At 33.4% G+C, this 23,652-nt stretch overlaps 1 long non-coding RNA gene across 1 annotated transcript; it reads right to left on the minus strand.

Moving 5' to 3' along the window:
- Positions 1–6,392: 6,392 nt before the first annotated feature.
- On the minus strand, positions 6,393–6,933 carry LOC124895957. Its single transcript, XR_007052224.1, has 2 exons — positions 6,727–6,933; positions 6,393–6,637 (listed from the first exon to the last, which is right to left on the minus strand). It is a non-coding gene; the product is annotated as an uncharacterized LOC124895957 (long non-coding RNA).
- Between the last annotated feature and the right edge of the window lie 16,719 nt (positions 6,934–23,652).

Here is a 23,652-nt window from a genome sequence, read left to right on the forward strand (position 1 = left end):
CACCTCCGAGGAATTGAATTTTGGTGGCATTTTTGTACAGTAGTGAAGCAAAGGAGATAGAAGCTATTTTTTGTTCACTTCTATAGCACAGGTGCTAAGCATTAGTGTTTCCACATGTTTTAATGAAGAGGATAAAGTACCATTAAATAGTACCATTTAGATTACTTTTGGTACAACAATTTAATGGTGTGATGGTCCTCACTTATTGGCTAATAAATAAGAGAATATGATGTCTTATAACCAATCAAGGTTAATGCATATTGAGTAATTTAAGAACCTGACATATTTTAAGAAATTATTTAACTTACAATCTTCATAACGAGCACTCGATAATAGACACAAAATCTCTTCTAAAGTTTGAATTAAAAATTGTCGAATGAAAATATTTTATCATGTGTTTAGATATTCAATCGAAACAATACTGATAAATATTAAAGATTCTCGATATATTAAGCTCATTCTAATATGATATATTAAGCTCATTCTAATACTAACACCATGTTTTTCTTTATGAATGAATGTCATCATTGGTACTAGTGACTGTGTTAGTAGAATGGACACGGACTAAAAGAAGATTAATTTTTTACTCATAAACTATCTCTTTTCAAAGAAATAAAAAAAAAATGAATTTTAACGTTCTAACACTTAAAAAGGCAGAACCTCATCTTCTAGTTTTGGCCCACCACACCATGTTTATCAACTTTTTCCTTTGAATGATGATTTATAGCTTATAAAAAAAACCTAGACCGCTCCGAAAAAATAGTAACCCCAGTTTTCCTACTCCAGATTACTTGGAAAGAATGGTCTTGGTGGTGGTGGCCAGCCTCCGACACCGGAGACCGGTCAAGATCACATTATACTCAAACCAACTTTTGCAAACTTATTAAAAGCACCTAACAAACCACAAGTGCAACTCCCATTGAAAGAGATCTCATATTTTCACGGGGAACCCCGTATAATATGAGAAGAAAATTAAGTAAATCAAATGATCATTAAAGAAGATTTATAGTATGCAGTAATTGAAAATTTTTCTTATGGCTAGCTTGATATACAAGATTTAAGATGATTAATTCCAAAACAATACGAGTTAAAGGGAGAGGTCAATATTGGATTGCTTAGTAATAGGTATGTATTGATTAGAGCTACAAAGATTGAATATTATGTGCATCTGTTATCTAAACCACAGTTTTATATCATAAAGAACTTCTGATCATATCCTATGCAAACATTAAAGTGGGATCCAATGTTCAACCCGAAAGAAGAAACAACTACTTCCGTTGATTGGATATCTTTCCCCTCATTACCTCCAAATTTCGTCACAAAGGAAGTAGTTTTTTCTTTGGCATTTGCAGTTGGGAAGTCTTTGCAAGTCGATTTAGATACTCAAAATAAAACAAGGCCAAGATGCACGAGAGTTAAAGTAGAAGTTGACCTATTAGGAGAGTTTCCTAAAAGCATCAATATTGGCATGATAAAGAAGACAGGAGAAGTGATGGAGAAATGGATTCATATCAAATATGAGTATGTTTCAAAGTACTGTAAAGAATGTAAGTTGCAGGGACATAATGAGAAAGAATAATGATGAGGTAAAAGAGAAGAAAGATACACAATCACAGAAAGGAGATGAAAAGAACAAAGAATAATCAATAAGTAAGTAAGATAATAGTAAAGAAAAGGGGACTAAAGAGGAAGAATTTCAGCAGCAAAAGAGGAAGCAAGATAAAAGAAGAAGAAATTATAGGAGAAGACAGGAAACACGATGGAATCAGAAGGTCCATAATCAAAAGATTAATACGAATAAAGATGCAGAAGTCACAGTAAATAACAAGTTTGGAGCATTGGAGGAGAAAGATGCAGCAGATAATAATAACAAACAAATTCCAGAGAGTGGTAATAACATAATGAGTGGAAAGGAACAAGAGGATATGCATGTCCATTATACAAGTAAAAAGAATGATAACATGGGATCATCACAAAATTGTAGTGATAATTCCACCAAAAAGGAGATATACAAGAAGAGTCACAAAGTTCAGTCAAATATCAAGGTAGAGAAAGTGTGGACCAAGACACAGTGGACTCTATGAATAATATACAGATTGCTGCCTAAGAAATTTTAGTTCTGGAGAAACCTGATGAAAGCAGAGATGAGGTCCCTAAAATTCAGAATATGACACAATAGGAGAAACAACAAAAACAGGACCAAGAAAAAGATGCAGACATGGAAGCTAATATAGATCAAATTGAAAGGGATGGAGATTTATCTCCAAGACAAATTGGCCAGTTAAAATGTAAGAATAGAAAGAATTCCAAGAATAATAGGACCAAATCACAAATTAATACAAGGAGTAAGTCAGGTCTCAAATTTAGTAGTGCTCAATGATTAATAAAGTGTTATTCTAGAACATTAGATCTATTAGAACTCAAAGTTCTTTTGAGAGACTAATAGATCTTCATAGAAGGAATAAATACTCTTAAATTGATTTAATGGAGCCTTTTAAAAGTCCAACTGAATTAAAGTTTACAAAAGAAGATTAGCCTTTCCAAATGCTAAATCAAGTTGTTTTAATAAAATTTAGGTATTCGGGGATGATGAATGGGAAGAAATAGATGTTTCAGACACTATTCAGCAATTAACAATTGAATACAAGGTGAGTGGAGAATCTGATTTCTTCAAAATAACTATAGTGTATTCTAGATGTAGTTATCTAGAGAGATTTGAATTGTGGAAGGATTTGGAGGAAATTTCTAATCATACGAATATTCCTTGGCTTGTCGACGGTGATTTTAATGTAATCATGAATGATTCGAGGAAGTTAGGAGGTCTCCCAGTGACACAATAGGAAACTCTAGATTTTTCTTAATATATCAATTCTTGTGCTTTAAATAAGTTAAGATACACTGGCAGCAGATTCACTTGGTGGAATAGAAGAATTCAAGAGGACTATATCTTCAAAAGATTGGATAGGACGTTTGGTAACTATGATCTCATACAGATTATGCCTAACTGTGAAGTTCATCATCTCATTAGACAAGGTTCAAATCATGCCTCTTTACATGTAATAAACAACACTGAACAAATGCAAGTTAGCAAATCTTTTAGGTTCTTGAATTTTTGGACCAAGCATGAAGATTTTCAAAAGATAGTACAGGACTCTTGGAAGGAAAACATTACTGGTTCACCTTTTCAGATAGTACATAAAAAGCTGAAAAAGGTCAAATCAGTTCTTGCTAGTTGGAGTAGGGCTACTTTTAGAGAATTTTTTCAAAATGTAGCTACTTTGGTAGATATTATAAAAGTAAAGAAATCACAGTTAGAGATTCAACCAACTCCAGAAAATAGAGAGTAGCTAAGTAAAGTAGAGGCTGATTTAAAGAGATTGAGGAAAATAGAAGAAGATTTTTGGAAACAGAAGGCAGAAATGAAATGGTTTATAGATAGAGATAGAAATACAAAATTTTTCACTCATATATGAAAAGAAAGGAAGAGAAGATCGCAGGTGACAAAAATATAGACAAGACAAGGGAACACTATCACATCAGCTCGAAATATTGGAGAGGGGGCGATGCAGGTATTCATGAAATAATTTGCAGAAACACGATTCGATAAAAATTATAACATGTTAGGATGTATCAATAGAAGCATTTTTTAGGATCTAAAAGAGACAATGAAAAGATTTCCTGACATTGAAGAGATTAAGCAAATTGTGTTCTCATTGAATAGAGAAAGTGCAAGTGGTCCAAATGGTTTTTCGGGCTAATTCTTTCAATGTTGTTGGAATATAGTGGGTTAAGATATTACCAATTTCGTGAAATCTTTCTTTTATGGAAGTGAACTTATTCCAAAGAAAGAAGTGGTTACTATTATGGTGATCTAAGACCCATTAGTCTTAGCACTTCTGTTAATAAGATTATTTTCAAGTTGATTCATATAAGAATTATGGAGGTCCTTCTTAATATTATCTCTAATAATCAGGCTAATTTTGTTAAATGAAGAAGTATAACAGAAAATTTTTTGTTAGCTCAGGAAATTATTAGAGATGTTAATAGAAGAAATAAATTTCATAATGTGATGGTAAAATTGGACATGTAGAGTCTCTTGGAAATATCTTGTGGAGGTCCTGAGAAGATTTGATTTTTCTGAAAGGATTATTGCTATGGTGGTCATATTAATAAACAATAATTGGTATTCAGTTTTTATGAATGGCCAATCTTATGGTTTCTTTCAGTCATCAAGAGGATTAAAGCAGGGTGATCCATTGTCACCAACTTTATTTATTATTTCAGCTGAATTTTTATAAAAAAGTTTAAATGAGTTGTTTAATGATACAGACTTTAGAGGATATGGCATGCCAAAGTGGAGCCCTGATATTAATCACTTATCCTATGCTGATGATAATATTTTATTTTATTTTGGACAATCAATATTAATGAAGAAAATGATGACAGTGTTGAGAAGGTATGGATATACTTCTAGTCACATGACCAACTTAGACAAGAGCTTGTTGAATTTGCATAAAAAGGTTTCCATAATAGTGTGCAACAGTATAAGGAGAATCACAGGAATAAAACAAGGTAAATTTCCCTTTACTTACTTGGGCTATCCAATTTTTTATGAAAGAATGAATAAGGGGCATTATGAGGAGGAGATGAAAAAGGTGATGAAAAGTCTAAATTCTTGGCAGAATAGACCTCTTTCTTATGGAGGTAGATATATTATTATTAAGCATGTTTTACTATCTATGCCCATATATATTCTTTCTGCTATGAATCCCCCTGTTAGAGTAATCAATCAATTACACAAGGTGTTTGCAAATTCTTTAGGGGGAATGCTACTAGTTCAAAGAATAAAAATTGGGTCTCTTGTGAGGTCATATGTTACCCAAAAAAGTGAAGGGGGTTTGGATTTAAATCTCTACATGATATGTCTAGGGTACTTTTTGCAAAACTATGATAGAATTTTAGAATTTCAACATCATATTTGTGGAGTTCTTTTATGTGGAATAAGTATTGCAAAAAGTTGCATCCCTTATTAACTAAAGGAAATAGAGCATCTCATGTTTGCAAGAAAATGATTGATGTAAGAGATAAAGTAGAGCATAACATTTGGTGGAAAATTAAAGCTAAAAATGCAAGTTTTTGGTATGACAATTGGACAAAACAGGGTGCTTAGAATGATGTTGAAGGAGAACTTTTTCAAGATGAAGAGATAGAGGTCAAGAATTTCATCAAAAATAAGGAATGCGACAAGCAGAGTTTACTATCATATCCATCCAAGGAGATGGTGGATATGATTATGGAGTCCATAAAGCCTACAGTAGAAGGATATTTGAATGATAGGCCTTGATGGATGGGGAGCACAAGTGGACATTTCACTATGAAGTCGGCTTGGGAGTTCATTAGAAAGAAAAAAAGAGAAAAGGAGAGATTTTGAGTTCATTTGGCACAAGGGCTTACCTTTTAAAAACAATTTTATCCTATGGAGGGTATGACTGAAGAGGAATCCTATAGATGACAATTTAAAGAGAATGAATATTCAATTGGTCTCAGGATGTCGGTGTTGTGAAAATAGGAGGGAGAAAACTATGACCCATGTCTTACTAACAACTCCTTTAGCTTTCAAGCTTTAGAGATAGTTTGCTCATTTTGCAGGTATATAGGTTGATAATATGCAGTTATAACAAATGGTTGTATTATGGCGAACAAAGGAGTTAACTTCTAAGCTGAACATGATTTTTAAGCTTTACCAGCCATAATCATGTGGACTTTATGGAAGAGGAGGAACACTATTAAGCATGGTGGCTCTACTCATTTTACTGGAATGGTTTGGCAGGATTAGCAAGTGATCAAATTATTTTATCAAAAGGTGGTATGGAAGAAACCTGATGTATTTCATTTAAAATTCAATACAGATGGTGCTTGCAGGGAATCCAGGGATGAGTTCATATGGTTTTTGCATTAGAGATGATACAAGGGATCTAGTGTATGCAAGAGATAAAGGACTATGAATAGGTACTAATATTGAAGCAGAAGCGATTGCAATCAGAGAAGCTCGAGAGTTCTGTTATGAGAAAGACTTCAAAAATCTTATCATTGAAACAGATTCTTTAGGCCTCAAACAAATGATTATAAAGCAGTGGAAAGTCCCTTGGCAAATAATGGAGATCATTGAAGATATCAGGAGCTATATTCAACATATAAATTCCACTATCACACATACTTTTAGGGAAGGTAATACAGTGGCTGATTCATTAGCAAATGGGATAATAGAAGCACAGGACATGCATGAATATCATTGTTTTAAACAGCTACCAGTGCAAACAAGAAGGTTACTAAATATTGATAAAGACCAAATTCCACACATAAGGATCAAAACAAGAAGGATAATGCAACAGTAACCAACAAATTCATCATGTATATTTACAAGGAAACAACAAGTTCAAGCATAGTCCAACAAGCAATAACTAGAAACATTAAAAAAGCATAGTAAAAAGAGTTTAACAGTATGCCTGGAAGAAGACAGTACAACTGTGCAACCTACAGCTTGAATGGAACCCCTATCTATCAACCACCATATAATGAGAGATCAGGATCTGGGTGAACTGGATGTAGTCTGGTCATGTGAGATACCCAAGACCACCTGAATACAAAAGAGAAGAAGTTTCAGTTTGAGGTCAAACAGTGCCTGACAAGAGTGAAGATGATAGAAAGAGATCAGCTTCAATCCACCATGGTAGCTAGTACAGTACACAGATAAGGAGAAAATGGAGCTTGGAATTCCACAGGCAACATTGTTGCGGACAGGTTGAAGAGAAAAGAAAGAGCACTTGCTACTCTTTTCTCAAACCCTACCTATATTAGACAATCAGGAAACTTTTTAGATTCCTTGTTGTTTGGATCGGGTCTTTTATGGATCCATTTTTGAGCCTATACTCGTTTTTGGGCTTCAATTGTTTGTATTGAACATTGTGAGCCTATATTAATAAAAAGGTTCTAACAGACCACCAAAAAAATGTGATTCAAAAAAAAAGAAATGATTTATAGTTTCCAATTATGACAACTTTTATTAGTAATATATAGTTATTTTAATCTACTTTAATCATAGTGAAGTTCTTATATTGCATAAATTCTCTATTCAGCACTCGAAAAAAGTTCTTAGATATTTGTAAGGTTTTCATTACAAAATTAAAATGCTAGATGAAATAGATAGGAGCATGCATGTGACTTGTTATAAATCGATAATGATTTTACTTCCCCGGCTTGCTTTAATTTTCACTCAATTTAGATTCGTCCATCTGTAATTTCGTTAAAAATTATTCAATGAACTTGTAGATTTATGTCATGTGTACTATAAAATAATTTATGGCTGATATTTTATATAATTTATATTTGCTCATAAAAAATATTAAAAATAGCAATGTTATAGTAACCGTAGTTAACTAATGATCAACATTCTTACGTTTGAAAATATATATATATATTTTATGTTTAAAATACTAAATTGAAACAAAATGCACTGATGAGTTTTTTCAAGAAAATAAAAATTAAAAGAATGGGAATATTTTTTCCAATTTTGTGACGGTGTCAAAATCGCTTTTCTTTTGTCAATCTTATACGTGTCACTGAAAATATGCATTTATCTTACATTTTAAATATAAAAATTCATTAGTATATTTTGTTGAAATTTACGTTTTAAACATGAAAAAGTATATTTTGAAAAGATAAGAGTGCTGGTTATAAGTTAATTATAGTTAGTGTACTTTTGTCATTTTAAATTCTTTTTATGAATATATATGAATTAAAGTGGATCTCAACCATAAATTATTTATGATACACATGATATTAATCTACAAATTCATTGAATATTACTTGACAGAATGATACTTGATCGTATCTTTATCTGCAATAAAAAGTCTTTGTAATTTGATAATAATCCTTGTTCGAAAGGTAAGAAGATATAGATCTTTTGAATCAAATTTGTAGAACGTGGATTAAAATAGTTAATGTTGCGTTCTTTTTTAAAAAATATCACGATTTAAGATTGTTGGCACATGATCGATACTGAATGATCTTACTCATTAAACGAACTTTTAAATTTTATATCAAAACAAGTCAAATAATATCACATGCAATCTTATATAACTGAGGCAAATAATATACCCATGCAGTCTTATGAATATATGTTTGAATTATATATTCATAAAATTGCATGTTATATATATATATATATATATATATATATAACACAATCATACTATTCATATATAAAATTAATATAATATTTTTATTTGCAATTTAAAAATATGAATAGCTAATATATATATAAAAGTTATGAGAAATTTGTGCATATTATGTTCTGCAAGATAAAATGTGAAATAAAAAAATACATGCATAGCTAATACAGGAATAATCAATTCATGCATAACTTATATATAGTATATAATAATAGATTGATTCTCTCATAATTAATTCTTTCATTACTAATACTTATACAACTCTAAAATTTAACTAGCTACCAAACGATCCGTAAATGATTTCACCATTCCTATTAATTATGAGTGTATTAAAGATAAAAGCTCTAAATTTTCTATAAATAAAAAGTGATAAAATTTTAAAGAGTGACATAAAAGTTTGTAATATGAGTTCTGAATTATTTGAGACTAGCGAAATGACCATCACTTAAAATGAGAAAATAATAATGTCCAATGAGCGAATCTTAATCTAAAATAATTTAATTTATATCCTTTCTAGAACATGAGATTAATTTGAGAATTATTCAAAAAGAATAGACAAAGAAAGAAGACAATATGCATAATATGATTATATCAGATACCACAAAAGTAAAAGGAGTAAACGTTTCAATTTTTGTTTCATCAATCTTCTTGCTCATAATATAACAACAAAGAAAGCAAAAAGATAAAATGAAAAACCCAATATACTGTAGTATTTAATTATGAATAACCAAAACCTCCAGATGCACAACATCCAAGAAATTGAAGTTTCACACATTATTAAATACAGGTGTCTTCATTCTCCTTTCAATTCTTGGTGGTGGCAAAGAGGAGGCAACAGGGTTCCCATTTAGTGCTACTTACAATAAAGCAACAATTCTTAAGCTAATTGGGAATTGCAAATGGAACAAAAAGGTATTTGTTTTTAGTGAAAAAGACTAGCTCTTTTGTGAGATTTTGCTAAAACAGGAGCTTGTAGGATGTAGGTTGAGCACAAAATGGAAAAAGATTTCAGCTTTAAGTTGTTTGTTGTAGTGTTACTATTATTTTTGGGGCTATTAGTTACTTGTGGATTGTGTTTAGAGGATGTTGATTCAGATGCTGCAGTGTATATTGTCACTTTGAAACAAGCTTCTGTTTCTTATTTATATGGTGAGGAGATGTTGTGTGATCAACAGCAGGACATTCAGGCAATTGGGCAATTGAACTTACGTGGAAATGCCAGTGACATCTTTAACAGTACGTACCAGCTTGGAGTTGCTGACCAAGATAGTGTATAGCCAATGCAGAAGCATGACCTGAACCCAATCCAACTACCATACCACTCTTCACATACGAATCCACCTACATTTCAAGAACTAGTAGTATCAACAGGCATGTTATACACAATTTTCTAGAAGACTATTAACACCCAAACAGAAACCAAAAGCTTCAAAGTCGTGATCTTCTTACTACGTGTTTGGCGGCTAGGAAGAGAGCAGCAGAGGGATAAGAGAGAGTAGAACGAATGACAAAGTGATGGAGGGACTTTCTTGATGAGGTGAAATAAGCTTGTTTTTGAGTAGTAGAAGAAGAAGAAGAAAGAAATGAGGATGCTGAAGAAGGCAATACCAAAGCCATAGCCATGTTACTACTCACTTGTGCATCACCATCATTAGCTGTTAAACTGTTATTAACAGTATTCTATCTGTTTTGAATTGACAGAGATAAGAGGGTGCCACCCCCACGTCCCACCCACACAATTTTCATATCTATAATGATTAAAGAAAAACATTTTTAACTTCCCAAACTGTAATGTTATCACACAATTGGTGCATTGAAGTACTTACTTGATCGACTTAAAATTAGATAAGGTACTATTTGATCATAGCTATTTAATTTGTATTCAATTTTTTTTATAAAGGTTTACATATCAATTCAATTTGGAATAGCTTCCTGTGTGACATTTAGTAGCTCAAGTTTACCCAAAATGACTGAACTTCAACTTTGATGTGGAGTGCATATCCCGCTCTCTTTAAGGAGATTTAAGCCCACTGCGGCATGATCTACATCAATCCAGCAGTATATTTCTTGACTTGTCCCTTCCAGGATACAACACCCCATTAACGATGTACAACTCAAGCAACTCTGGATTAGTTGAGGAATCTAAAATGTAGAGAATAGAAGAATAAAGATGTAACTGGGGAGAACTTCTGTTAGTCCAAGATCGTTTAACTAAAATCGAAAGATTCAACTAAGAAGAGAAAGCTATGAAATGGAAGCTTTGTTATGGAAGAAGACTTCTTGAATTGAATTATTTTTGGTTGGTTGCATATGTACAAGACTCATCCCTATTTATACTAGTCTATGGATGGTTCTAGAAATTCTTCTAGATACATCTACAAGAATAATCTAGTGAACTTTATCTTCTACCAGTGATCTAGAATATATAGATAATTCTACAAGACACTTGTTCATGACACTATACACTAGGACATTCTACAAGAATCTATGATATTCCATCACTAGAATATTCTAGAAACTTAGCTAGAAAACTATGATACTCATTCTTCCAAAAAATTCACTTTACATATTTTTCACACTTCCCCTTAAAGTGATTTTTTGGAAGTTATTCCAAATTCGTTGCATACGAACTTAGACAAAGCTTTGAATCGCGCCTTGGTGAAAGTCTAGTAGCTTTTGTGTGACTCCTCTTGCTTCTTCAAATGATAAAGATTTTTCATTAATGACTGATCCTGCGAAGAAACAAGAATATGTATTGACAAAATTTTTATCTTTGTAGCGGACTGGCTTGATAATATTCCTCGTTGGTCTTTGCAAATTATATGAATCACCTCCTTTCCAAGTTTCATGTTGTTGAGTTCTCGAGCTCCTTCTTTCTCTGAACTCCCCAATAACTATATTCTTTGGAGAATCATTTGTCATGGGCAAATCTGAAACTTCAGGATTCAATGTTTTAAAACTCTCTCCTTCAAATACAACTTTGAAGTACAAGGAAATTTCATCAGTATGAACCTTTTCATCAGCCATTTCTCCATCTAAAATTGAGTCTACATGGTCAACTTCTTCATTTTTTTGATCTTTAGTTTCCTCATCAACTTCTAATATTTGCTCTGAGCAAGTGATTGACCTTGATAGCATAGATGATTGATCAGATACTTCAACTACGTCTCCCTTATTATTTTCTTCCATAAAGTCATTACTTGCATATAGAGTTTTTGAAACTGTCTGCTTAGAGTCTACTTCAATATCCTTAATGTTTAGACTTTTATTGCCATTTTAGGATCTACTTCATTTGTTTCATTGATAGCAGGTACCACATCTCCAGTCTGAACGTCTTTAATATCCTCTTGCTTTTTATCAGTGTCTTTCTCCTCCATATGATGGATGGTATTATATCTGATCCAATCTCTTTTTAAATTTATGAAAGCCAAGACATTTATTGCTTGAATCTCAGATTCTAAGCATCTTTGCCAGCCTTCTTTTTCTTTAACAACTTTTTTAGTATGAGTCGTGTTGCTCTCCGTGGCTCGGCAATATCTTTTTATATGTCCTGCTTTGCCACATCAATAACATCAAAGAGACTTCTTAGTATAATTGTTAAAAGTCTCTTCCTTCTTTCCAGGCGAGCTAAAACCACTTGAGAATCGAGTGTGAGGCATATCTCTTACTTTTTCTTTAATGTTCCTCTTGTCAGCTATAAGTGCATTTTCTTCCCTTTATTTGACAAATTCACCAGCCAATTGTCTGTCTAGTAGCTCTTGTGACGACAACAAATTCTCAAGTTCCTCCAAAGAAGGTTGTTGAGCCCATTCTTGAATTGATGTCACAAAAGGAATATATTCTGGTTTCAAACCATGAATTATAATTCTTCTCATTCGTGCTTCAGATATAGCCTCACCCGTATCCAATAAAAAAATCTCAAAACATAAGTTCTTAATCTTTAAAAAGTACTCGGCAATAGAAAGATTACCTTGAGTGGTGTTCGTCAATTCATTCTCCAATATTTGTAGTCGAGCTTTATTTTTCTTGTTGAATAACTGATCGAGCGTCCTGCATATTTCAAGAGCTAATTTACACCTTATGATGTGGTCAAATAAACTAGAGGAGATAGACCTCTTCAAAATGAACTCTGTCTTCCATTAAGCTGCTTCCACTTCTTGTATACACTACTAATCTCCGGTCCGTATTTTGAAGGACTTGTGTTACTCCCTTTAACAACATCACACAAATCCTCGCCCACAAGGTATGATTCCATACATGTCTTCCATACCTTATAATTGGACTGATTCAACAACTCTATTCCCAGTTTATTAACGTGGCCGCTTAAATCCATTCGTACAAACCAGTTGAGTCGACCACAAACCCAATCTTGAAATAAACACATTGCCAATTATGATTTTGGCTCTGATACCATGTAGAGAATAGCAGAAGAAAGGTATAACTAGGGAGACCTTTTGCTAGACCAAGATCGTTTAACTAAGATTGGAAGATTTAACTAAGAAGAGAAAGCTATGAAATCGAAGCTTTTTTATGGAAGAAGACTTCTTGAATTGAATCGTTTTTGGTTGGTTGCATATGTACAAGACCCATCCCTATTTATACAGTTTATGGATGGTTCTAAAATTCTTCTAGATACATCAACAAAAATAATCTAGGGAACTTTATCTTCTACCACTAATCTAGAATATCTAGATAATTCTACAAGACACTTGTTCATGACACTACACTAGGATATTCTACAAGAATCTATGCTATTCCATCACTAGACTATTCTAGAAACTTAGCTAGAAAACTATGATACTCATTCTTCCAAATAATCACTTTACATATTTTTCACAAAAAATATCTTCCTTCAACATATTAAAACTCTTTTTTGTATAGTGAATATAGTTAAAGACTTAGAATATATTTTATGTCTCAACTCTCTCTTTCGCTACTTGTAGACACGTAATTTTGTCCCTCCAAAAATTATTTTTACTATTTTACCCCCGTTTTACCTCGCACCTTCACCCATGTGATAATCTCCACACAATAACAAATTTTTAACAATTTGGACACCCCACCCTAACAAAAACTAACAACTACTACACCACCCCACCTCACCTCTCTACCCCTACCTAACCCCCTACCTATGTCACCCCACCCGATCCCCTTTACGTTTTTTTCCCTCACTGGAATACACATATACAAGCACTCATTCTCACTCGAATAGGCAGAATACATCATCACATATACATAAACTATTCCATATACAAAAGATTACACACAGAATACTGAGGGCACACATATTCCTCACAATTTCCATTCCAGAGGAGACTATTACACACTGGATTTCTTTTTCTTCTCCACCAGGGCACACACATACACCACAAAAATACACATACCGGTAGTAAAGACACACACTAGAAATGGAGAGTTGTGGGAGAAAATTTTGAGAAATAGACAACGAGTTGTAAAAAGTAAACCCCCATCGTTGTTCTAACCAAATCGACTTAACCCAACACACCGCCGTCTAATTTCGGTGAAAACTATCGAAAAACAAGAGAAACAATAACGGCGTATTCAAATCCGGTACAGGTCTCTTCTATATATGATTTTTTTGATTCGGGTTGGCAAAAAAGTGAAGGTTATACCGAGTTTGGTCTGTTGGCTGAGGTTTCGGTTTTGTTCGAGGTCTCGAATGCAGTTTCTAGTCGGAAGGAGTAATCTAATTGAAAGCATGTTAAGGTTCATTTCTTATCTCATTCTCGATTAATTTTAAGTTTGGGATACTTCAAATGGTGAATTTATGATGTTTACACTTTGCTTTATCTGATTCGATTGTGCTTGAATCTGGAATGATTGTGGATATTAGTTTATTGGTCACTCGATTTGGATAATTAAATGAATGCAATTGTGAATAAGTTGGGACGAAAATTGATAATTGATAAAATCAAGATTCAGTTGTTTTGATTCATTGATGTCGTTGAATGAGATTATGCTATGGTAGGTCGAGTTGGGTGGGCAAACAGTAGGCTCGGGTAGGCAAATTTAGGAATTATGGATCGTTAAATGTGTGGAGTGTTTTGTTGAATGATTGTTGTTTTATTACATTTGAATTTATTGTACTCATTTGACTAAAAAATATCCCGAGAAAAATTATGTTCATTCACTGGGGAATGTCCCGACGTATCGTGTGTGCAAAGAAAGTTTGTGATCAAGGCCTAAGGCATCAGGTAACGTATTGGAGTATAGTTAGGATTAGTCTAGAATAAAGTAGGTTTACATTTTTGTATTTTACTTTTTTGGCTTGTAATAATTGGACTGGACATTATATTTTTTGACTTTTTTTATTTTGTTTGTTTGATTGATTGTTTTTGTGTGTTTTATGTGGCTTATTCGTACTAGCCGGTATACTCCACGAAGCGATCATGGTAACCACGGGATCGAGGGGTGCCTAAGACCTTCACCTCGGTCAATAGAATTTCTTAACCAGAATCTCTGTTTGCAGGTCAGTTTATGAAGTCAAACCATTTTGAAAAAGGATTTCCAAAGGTGACTTGGCACCTCCAATTTATGCCACGTGGAGACTCTTAATTAATTGTACAAAAAATTCTTTTTGAAACAAAAATTGTGTTGTTTTATCACTTACTAATAAAAATCCCTTTCGTACTTAAAATCATATCTTTTTGGTTAAAAATGGGGTGTGACAGCTCTGGCGACTCTGCTGGGGATTTTTCAGAATTCAAGCTTATTTTTTAAGTTGTATCAGCTTATTTTGACACTATAGATGTATAGACATTTTGTTTGTGTTGTTTCGTGTAATTGTTTTGTCATTGTTGTATGCGTACATACTACGTGTTTATAGTTCTTCTTTTATGTGTTACCACTCTATATCTATCATCATTTGTATAACCTGAGTCATTTCTTTCACAACAAGTCCCAGAGTACATGTCGTGTACACGAACTCTAGTTGAGTCACCCTTATTTTAGGAGGGGAATCCGTTGGATGTATGGAGTGGGTGAAAAGCTCTCGCAACTACTATTGATCATACGCTCTCCCAAACAACCTTGTTAGTGGACTCCAACATAGGTCAGCCTTTAGGTCATGCTTATTTGCATCATATTGAGACTTAACGGGACCCACTTAGTCCTTTGTAGGAGACTCACCCCTAAATCATTCTTACGTACTAATTGTTACATCTTTGAGGGTGACGAGGTCATTTAACGAATTGATTTGGGGAAAGCATGTGCTAGAATTAAAGAAAGTGTGTAGGCAAGTAAAAGTTTGAAAAAAAGAAAGGAAAGAGAGAGAAAAGTGAGTAAAAAAGAGAGTTTCGTAGTTTTTCTAGAGAGTTCATTATGACTTTTTTTTTTTGCAATTCAAAAAACTCAAAATATTTTTTACCTATTGCAATCACTTCCCAAAAAAGCTAAAAACATCAAAAAGATTTTTCTTTTGTTCTCTCTTTCGTAAGCATTCACAATTCAAAAACTCAAAAAAAAATTCAATAGGAGCTTTTTATAAAAGAAAAATTCAAAAAAGATGGTAGAAGTTTTGTACATTTCATATAATGAAAATACCAAAAAGGATTTTTTCTTTCACAGTTATTGGTGTCAGTTTTATGTGAAGTGTCAAATTGAAAACTCAAAAAGATTTTATTACGTTGTTCATCATCTGTCTTTGGTCGTGTCTCAAGTCAGGGTGCAGTTTGTTATTTAATTCTTAACTGTCCAAACTAGACGAACTATGCACACCTGATTTCCCTCTCTCGAGAATGAGATACGTAGGCAGCCCTTCTAGAGTTCGGTGATCTTATTTGAAAATTTTAAAAAGATTTTCTTCACTCTTCATTTAGAGTAGGTGTTTCATATACATTTTCAAAACAAAACTACAAAAAAGATTTTCCTTTAATAAGTTCAAGTTTCATTTTAGTATGAAATTCAAAATCTAAAACCCAAAAATATTTTCTTTGGTAATCATAGGTTTCATTTTGTATAGGATTTTAAAGCTGAAAAATTCAAAATTATTTTCTTCAATTCTTTTGACAATTTGTTATTTTCTTTTCTTCTTAAAGTTTCAAGAAAAAAAGAAAAAGAAAGAGAGTTTGATCGTCCATGTTGTGCCAAAACTTCATGAACTACACACACCTGATTCTCCTCTCGTGAGAGTGAGGTACGTAGGCGCCCTTCTTGGGTTTGGTTATCTTTTTATGAAAAAAAGAGATTTGCGGAATGTTGAACTCTAATGCATTTGCAATCTCTTGTTCAGTTAGTTTAAGGTGATTGATTTGTGGCATTTTGGCTGGTCCTCCATATTACACTAAGTCAAAGAGAAAGTTATGGCCAGTAAGAATACCAAGGTTCTTGTCACTAATTAGATAGGGATTTTGAGGGATGAGAATTTAAGAGCTAATGAAGAGATTCAAAAATTAAGGAAGCAAATGATATAAATGCAGCTTGGGCTAATAGGTTGCCTCCTCCTCCATTTCCAACTGATAATCTAGAATATCTTTCTAGCTTGCCTCCAGTGTCACATGTACAATACCCTATTTTTGTTGACACGCGTGAACATGCATCAGGATTTACTTCGGGGAAATACTATCCTAACACTTCCAATATTCATTTTCTCCCTCCTCAACACAAAACTACCACATGCTCGAATCTACCTACTATTCATGCTTTTGCGGCACCACCCCCGCTTGAAGGTCCTGCTTTTAATGTCAATCTAATGGTTATGATTCCTCACTCTACAAGAGATCCTATATTGAATATTTCTGGTAATCAACATTGTGCTTTCAAGCCCACATTTAAGTCGACTGGTCCATATAGCTATACTTATCCTCCTGAATTTTCTCTTAATGCTAAAAAGCCTATTATGAAAGAAGAACAAGAGGAAATGACCAAAAAATTGACAAGTTTGGAACTGGCTATGAAGAATTTCCAAGGACTCGGGATCACAAAACTGTCTCGTATAAGGATCTGTGCATGTTTTTAGGAATTAATCTCCCTTTTGGCTTTAAAATACCAAAGTTTGAGAAATATGATGGGCACGGTGACCTAGTGGCATATTTGAGGCGTTATTGTAACCAATTAAGGGGCGCTGGAAGGAAGGAAGAACTACTCATGTCTTATTTTGGTGAGAGTCTTTCAGGTCTAGCGTCGGAATGGTTTGTTGACCAAGACATCGACAAGTGGAATAGTTAGGATGACCTGGCTAATGAATTTGTGCAACAATTCCAACATAATGTGGAGTTGACCCCTGATGAGAAATTTCTAACTAATATGAAGAAGAAGAGCACTGAAATTTTTAGGGAGTATGGGATTAGATGGCGTGAACAAGTTGTTAGGGTGAAACCGCCAATGAAAGAAAGTAAGATTGCGGAGGTATTTATTTAAGCACGGGACAAAGCATACTATCAACACTTGTTACCTGCATTAGGCAACCAGTTTTATTGAGGTCCTTTAAATGAGGGAAATGATAGAAGATGGAATTAAGACCGGGCGCATTGTGAGTTTTGCAACATTGAAAGTGACTACTCAAGCAATTCAAAAGGGTTTAGGAAGTGTTAGGGGGAAAAAGAATGAGGAAGATGCATCTGCTATTGTGGTTGGACAACGAACACGATCAAGAAGACCACATTGTCGTCGCTCTCAAGCTCAATCCCAATTTCATGCCAAAGCTCCACATAATCACTCCCAAAATCCATTAAACTATGTTTCACCACCTCCATATCCAGTATATAATGCATAACCATATGTTAAACCCTCATCTTAACCACAATGGAACACACCAACTCTTCAGAGTCATCCTCTAACTCCACAAATATACCAAAGACCTTCTAGGCCCAATTTTCAATCCAAGCCAAACAATGAAATGAGGTAGAAGTCGAGATATAGCTTCACACCAATTGGAGAGTCAATACCAATTCATTTTAGATATTGGTACATGAGGTATGATCACTCTTCTCCTTGGGCACACTCTTAATCCACATTCAAGAAACTCTGATCCTAATGTACTATGTGCGTATCATTTTGATGCTCAGGGACATAGTATTAAAGATTGTTGGGATTTGAAAAGAGAAATTAAAAGGATAATTCAAGGTAGATCAATTGTGGTGCAGAACATTGATAGTGAGGAAAACTCTAGTCATGATGATATGCAAATCAGTGGCTAAGATGTCAAGCTCAACAATTGAGAAGTCACTCATCTCCTCACTAGAATGAATGTTTGGTAGTTTGTTTTGTTTTAATTTTTGTTATCTAAATTATTTTAGGATTGTAGTTTGGGATCTATCTTGTTTTGTCCCTTTGTCATTTATGTTCAAACCCTTCTATATTTTATTTCAACTAAATGAAGTATCTCTTTTCCTTTGTGTTTTAAATGTGTTGTTTGTTTGTCTTCTTTATACAGTATATTTTATGTTAATTCTAGTGATATGACATGCCTGCGGAATTTTCAGCTAGATCTTAAAATCCAATTTAACCATGAACATTGAATCAGAGGCCCAAAGTTAGAAAAAGCATTTGAGAAAATAGGTAGAGTGCTGAGACAGTTGGTGACAAGTTAAGCCTTCATTGAAAATTGAGGTAATTATTTTGAGAATCACAAGAATTACTTGATCTTTAATTGAAGTCATGTCTTAATTAGGTCAAATAGTAGATGTGTGATCCTATATCAGAAGGACCAGAAAAAAATCAGCTCCACGAAAGCATGAATCATTTGATGTAAGAGATATACAACAAAGGTGGAGTTGTATGCTGGGCAAGTACAGGAGAAGTAGTGACGCACAGGTTCAGTTAAAGTTAGTGCTATAAAAATTGTCATACATGATCTTATTTCCCATTTTCATATTGCATGATATGTACTTGTATTTTCAAGGATTGATGTGACGAAGTCATTTCATTCTGTTATTCAAACATTGTGTCATCCTTTGTTTACCCCACTTGAGCTTTAGTTTTATTTTCTTTCATACCCCTCTTTTGGAATCAAAATAGAGTCAGCAAAGCTCAAAAGAAAAGGTGTCGAACAAAACAATAGAGTCAGAAAAGTTTCAAAAAAAAAAGAGAAAAAATGTGTCCAAAAAAAAAAGAGAAGAATATCAAGAAAAATAGAGTCAGAAAAATCCCGAAGAGAAAAGAGTCAATAAAAGAAAAAAATCAGAATTAAGCAAAAGAATAAGTTATCGAAACTACATGTGACCTGATTCTCCTCTCTCGGGGGAAGATATGTGGGCTGCTTTACTTTGGGCTTGGTCCAATCAAATGAACAATTTAGAATTGCCCAATCAAAAGAAATTATGGCATGAGTTAATCTTCATTGTTGTAAGTCCTACCCTACTTCAAGTGTCGTTTACGTCTCATGTCATCCTTTCTTTCTAACTTTATCCAAAAGCCAAGTTACAACCAAAGAAAGACCTTCAGATCAATCTTTAAGAATGTTAAGGCTAAACATATAGTGGATATGATGATGCATTTTGGGAACTACTTGTTTTCCTCACATAAGAAATCAGGAGAGAAATAAAATGAGAGAGTCTTATTGGTGAAAACCCTCTCGGGCACCGTTAGACGATGGTAAGTTGAGAGAGATAAAAATGAGAGAATTTTATCAGTGAAAACCCTAACAGACATTGTAAGATGACTGTGAGTTGAGAGAAATAAAAATAAAAGATTATCATTGGTGAAAAACTCTCACAGACACTACAGGAAAATGATAAGCTGAGAGAAACAAAATGTGAGAGGCTTGTTGGCAAAAAACCCTTCAAGGCGCCACTAGCCAAATGAAGTCTTTGAATACAATTGGCCCAAAGAAGTAACTCAGTTTTAAGGCCATTAACTCAAGAACAATTGGTATAAAGTTTGGGTGGAAAGATCAGACAACTTAATTCAAAATGCATGGCATAATCATTAGAGTTGACTGTCATTTTTAGATAAATTTTTCATTTCTTTATTTCAAATGGGGACATTCATTGTCTTTTCTTTCTTCTCTTTATTTTTATTTTATTTTCTTGAGTCAGTTATCTAAATAAAAAATCATTGTTATTTTTCTCTTGTCTTTGAGTCAAGTCCATGTCAAAACAAGTGAGAAAAGATTACAAAACTGGCTACCAACTTCTTCAATTGCACAAAGTAAGACAAAAAAGCCAGCATATGAAAGAGACGTGATTGTAAGCCGAAATAAGGCATACAGAAAATTTTGTCAACGGACAAGTCCGGGAACTCATGGAAATACCAAGGTTCAAAGAGTTTATTTGCGGAGTATGGCAAAGAAGAGATACTGCATTTGTTTCAGAGTCACTCTTAATAATTTGAGTTTAGATCAATTCTACAGCAAGTTAAGTCAGTGACAGGCCAATGGTTCGAAGCAGGATTGAATGTGACCAGCGCAAGATCAATTTCCTCGAAATCTAAAGCCACAAACCATCCACCATGTTTTAAATTCACAAGTTTTCCTTGATGAAATAAGAAACACACTACCTTCAAATCAAGGACTTCAGAGCATAAATATCAAGGGTTGCAATGCCTCACTCCTACAAATGAAGGAAGAAATGTTGTTGCATAGGTTTGATAATCAAATCATGGTAAAAATTCATCATCCTATATCCCTTGGAGACACACTTTTTTGTTCAGGTATTTCAGTTTTCATTTGCTAGGTGATACACTTCTTAAATTAAACCTTTACTCCTAGAAGAAGTACCTTCTCGTCAAGTCATTCTTCTCGATTCCTAAAAAGCATAACTCCTAGTCGAGTCATTCCCCTTGATTTCGAGAAGATGTTCGATTGTGTTTGAATCTGGAATGATTGTGGATATTGGTTGATTGGTCACTCGATTTGGATAATTGAATGTTGAGTTCAATTGTGAATAAGTTGGAATGGAAATTGATAATTGATTAAAAGCAAATGTCAATTGTTTTGATTTATTGGTGTCGTTGAATGAGATAATGTCATGATTGGCCCAGTAGTGAAGGCAAACAATAGATTCGGGTAGGCAAATTTAGGAATTGTGGATCCTTAAATGTGTGGAGTGCTTTGTTGAATGATTATTGTTTTATTACATTTAAATTTATTGTACCCATTTGGCCGGAGAATGTCCCGACGTATCGTATATGCAAAGAAAGTTTGTGATCAAGGCCCAAGGCATCGGGTAAAGCATTGGAGCATAGTTAGGATTAGTCTAAAATAAAGTAGTTTACATTTCCACATTTTTCTATTTTGATTTGTAATAATTGGACTGGACACTATATTTTTGGACTTATTTTGTTTTGTTTATTTGATTGATTGTTTTTGTTTGTTTTATGTGGTTTATACATTCATAGTGTCGTACTAGCCGATATACTCCACAAAGCGATCGTGGCAAAACCACGGGACCGAGGATACCTAACACCTTCCCCTCGGTCAACAGAATTCCTTAATCAGAATCTCTGTTCGTGGGTCAGTTTATGGAGTCAAACCGTTTTGAAGAAGGATTTTCAAAGGTGACTTGACACACTCGATTTATTCTAAGTGGCGACTCTGAGTTTAATTGTAAAAAAAATCCTTTTCGAAACAAAAATTGTGTTCATTTGTCACTTAATAATAAAAATTCCTTTCGAACTTAAAATCATACAAAGGAAGAAACATTACTATTTACAGGTGTATGAATAGAAAGTAGTGGGATAGTAAAGTTAGTAGATGAATGGCTTAGAAGTTACAAGAGTTAATGAGAAGTTACAAGAGTTACCGGAGTTAATATGAACTAATCTACATATTCATCCACTATTAACTAATCAAAGTAATGGCACAAAGGCCACAGAGTAATTAAAAAAGTTGCTGCATCAAACACCACATTCATCCACTATTAACTAATCAAAGTAATGGCACAAAGGCCACAGAGTAATTAAAAAAGTTGCTGCATCAAACACCACGCAACGGATGTATAATGTGACTTAAAAAGTCACCAACAACATGCTGCATACGAATGCAGTTGCAACTTAAGCACAACAGTCAAAAAGTAACTTATGGTACTAATGCAAGATAGTAATGCATTATAAAGGTTCTTAATATGAGCAAAATTAATTGTAAATCTTAAAATGCTCAAATGAACCATCACCAACTCTAGGCAAAATGCTTGAGCTTTAGGCAAAAGACATTAAAATCATTGAAATAAACTTTAGCCATATAACCCAAAAATCATTAAACTAGGCATGTAACGCGAAAATAACTAAACTTGTCATCGGTTAAACTTTACGAGAGTAACTTTAGACATTAAGTGTTAGTAACACTGAAAGCACAGACGTGCTCAAATTTATAAACTTAGGGGGGCGTTTGGTTGGGAAAGAGTTGTTTTGGAATAGTTAATTTCGAGATTAGTTATTTCGAGATTATCCGGGATTAGTTATTTCAGATAATCTGGAATTAGTTATCCCCTCATGTATATATAATAATTTATCCCATCACTATGGTGTAATGGTGGAATAATTAATCCCAATATTAACTAATACCTCCAACCAAATATGAGATTAAATAATTCTTTATTTTATCTCAAAAGTATTTATCTCTTATATCTCACATCAAACAACTCGATAGAATATAACCTAAACAATGAAACCGAAATTGCATGTGTACGCACTTTCCCTACCCAATTTGGATTCAGACCCCAAAGTTAATTTTCTCAAGTAATGACCCATTTCTTTTGGGCCAAAATAAAAGCCTCAAGGTCGAAACTGATTTGCACATTTCATATTTGAAACCATTTGGGCACTCAAATTATAAAATTCTTAAAAACATTGTCATAATAATAAATATCTTATTTGTAAAAGTGTTGATAATACAAGATCAGACGGGAAAGAGATATTGTAATAATGATGGAATCAGGTTCCCCTTTCTTTATCTTTTAACTCTGCCCAAATAGTAAACAATTTCGATGTTGATTAGTAGAATTGTAAAAGGAAATAATGTTACATGGTCCACCACTTTAAATGTATAAGCATTAAAGCCCAAACATCACTTTTCAATAAATGTGTCGATTAGGACTCATGTTATAATTATCTCATGGGATAAAAAATACATATCTGATAGGGTGTTTATATGGTAAAGCTTTAATTTGATGGCTAAGTTCAACATATTATTTATTCCTATTAATATTGTGATTACCCTATTATGTTCATACATTATCCTCATGTTCAATTCTTCGACTTTTTTCACTTCAGGTTTTTTGTTATACTTATATCATGGATCACAAATACTTATCTGTTAGGGTTTCTATATGGTAAAGCTTTAATTTGATGGCTAATTAAGTTCAACGTATTATTTATTCCTATTAGTATTGTGATTACCTATTATTTTCATTCATTATCCTCATGTTCACTTCTTCGATTTTTTTCACTTCATGTGTCTATTAGGACTCTTACTATACTTATCTTATGGATAACAAATACTTATCTGTTAGGGTGTTTATATGGT

This window comes from Capsicum annuum, chromosome 2 (genome assembly GCF_002878395.1).
Source record: "Capsicum annuum cultivar UCD-10X-F1 chromosome 2, UCD10Xv1.1, whole genome shotgun sequence".
In the NCBI taxonomy this organism is placed as follows: domain Eukaryota; kingdom Viridiplantae; phylum Streptophyta; class Magnoliopsida; order Solanales; family Solanaceae; genus Capsicum; species Capsicum annuum.